Genomic DNA, 2,339 nt, shown 5'->3' on the forward strand with positions numbered 1-2,339 from the left:
CACGATGCATGAACGGTGCTGTACATACAGCACCGTTCATGCTCTATGGAGAGGGGAGGGGGAGAGCGACGGAGCGGCACCCTGCTGCGCTCTCTCCCCCTTCCCTTTCATTAGGATCGGTTGTCATCCATCGTCCGTGGATCCGGCAGGACGGTCGTTCGGACGATGGACGACACCGACTGTACACACGGCAGATTTTCGCCCGATATTTGGCCGATGCCGATTATCGGGCGATAAAAATCTGCCATGTGTACGTAGCTTGTGTTAGAGCTTCAGTGCATCTGCAAATATGGATTTAATGGAGATCCGACTTTCCCTACAGTTAGACATTTTTAAACACATACCCAGCATGTTTTACCTTTTGATTCCTCTATAATGTGATGTGCCTCTTCTGGCAGTTCTTCCACACCCTTATCAACATAAAGAGATAGAATCTCTAGGCCTTTCTTGTGCTCCAATTTACTGTCCACATGAACGAAGTGTTTTGTTCCTTTGGAAAGAACATTTTTATCAGTAGGACAAAATGTTTTTTAGAACTGGATTAAAGTAAAACATACAGAGAGATGAAGTAACCAAAAGTGTCAATCAATGGTGAATGGATGCATCAGTGACAGTGATGCATCAAGTAAAGTGATAACCAAGACAACACTAAATATCTGATACAAATAGCAGCTTTCCAGGAAGTACTCACCAGACACAGCATCTGTTACACTTTTGTCTCTGCTTGTGACAAGAACCCGGCACTGGACATCAAATGCCTTTAACACCCAAGGGTCCCAAATATCGTCCAAGATTAAAAGGCTTCTATGAAACAATACTGTGTTAACCGTATGTGCATTTTTATTAGTTTTTCAATTATTTTACAGTATTTGTATGTCATTGGTGAATTAAATACGTGATTTGTGCGACAATCTTTTCTGTCTATCTGAAAAAGGGAAGCTGCATTGTTACACTTTCTAAATAAAATCTGAGTATTCTATGGCCAAGATCAAAGGGGTGATAAACCATATGGCCTCCTTGCCTATAGGTAAATATTGTGATTTCTGCTACTTTACCTTAACCTCCTGGGCGGTTCATTTCTGTCAGGATTAATATGTCTAAAAGCGGTACGTTGTTTTTCATGAAAATTTATTTTAGAGTATAATATAGTATGAGTATAATAAAGTTTGAAACACAAAATCATGTCAAAAAAATACATTTAAAAAAAAATGTGTTTTACAAATAAAGAAAAATAAAAAAAAATTTTAATTAAAAAAAAAAAATATTATACTCATACTATTATATTATACTGTAAAATAAAATAAATGTTCATGAAAGACAATGTACTGCTTTTACACATATAAATCCAATGTATTGCATTTAATAGTTATTTTGTATTGAATGCAATGCAATGCCCCGAACAGAACATCCGCACGCACCAATGTCATCGGGAACTCCCTGGTGACTCATCGGATGCAGAGGATGCCGGCTGGAGGGCGGATCAGGCAAGGCTCAATCTATTATTCTATTTCACTGTTTTAGCTACCCCGAGTGTGAATCGGGGTTACCACTCTCAGCATCTTTTTTTTTACCCCAAGTTACATTCGGTGTTACAGCTGGGGAGGTTAAACCTGGAAATCAGCTCTAACAAGGGTTAGAAAGATATAGAAAAACTCATCTGGCAAACAAATTATAATGTTATTTGCATATGGTAATAGCTTGATCCTACCAGAGCTAACCCCATGTGCACTCTGTGTCTACACTGCACACTCCACCTGTTAAGAAGAAAAGGAGAGGGAGTCCTCTGAACCCATGTCTTAGGAAGACAACCTAATGCAGTCACAAGATCTATAAACAGATAAGCTGAAATAAATTACATTTTTGTCCTGTGTTTGTCCTGATTGTAGTGTGAGTGTATTCTTTATTATTTGGAGAGCCTAGAAATAATATAAAAAAGCTCACACCACTAACATCATGTATATTTTATTTTGAGAGCACTTTTACCTTGGATAAAGGCGATTCATGAGTATTCGTAGGCGGTCTCTGGCCTCCTCAATGTTAAGAGGGGGTCTCTGTGAATACTTGCAGTCCTGATCAAGGCGTGTACACAGATTTTGCAGCTTCATCAGCAGTCCTGCTTTATCCTGTTTTCCAATAGAAACCCAGTGTACCCCTCCTGGAAAAGCATCTTAAAAACATAAAAATTAATTACTGGTAAAACCAACTACTTACTGTATTACGAAGAAAACAAAACATGAAGTGGAAACATGAAGAACATTTGGAAATTTTAAACCAATAATTTTCATGAACTGAATAACAAAAATTTTATTTTTTTCTTACTTTGTCTAAAACTAAACCAA

The 2,339-nt window shown here is 37.9% G+C and overlaps 1 long non-coding RNA gene across 1 annotated transcript; it reads right to left on the reverse strand.

Moving 5' to 3' along the window:
• Positions 1–690: 690 nt before the first annotated feature.
• LOC140321454 (uncharacterized) lies at positions 691–2,170 on the reverse strand. Its single transcript, XR_011918948.1, has 2 exons — positions 1,984–2,170; positions 691–801 (listed from the first exon to the last, which is right to left on the reverse strand). It is a non-coding gene; the product is annotated as an uncharacterized lncRNA (long non-coding RNA).
• Positions 2,171–2,339: the final 169 nt, after the last annotated feature.

This window comes from Pyxicephalus adspersus, unplaced genomic scaffold (assembly GCF_032062135.1).
Source record: "Pyxicephalus adspersus unplaced genomic scaffold, UCB_Pads_2.0 Sca4287, whole genome shotgun sequence".
Lineage (NCBI taxonomy): Eukaryota > Metazoa > Chordata > Amphibia > Anura > Pyxicephalidae > Pyxicephalus > Pyxicephalus adspersus.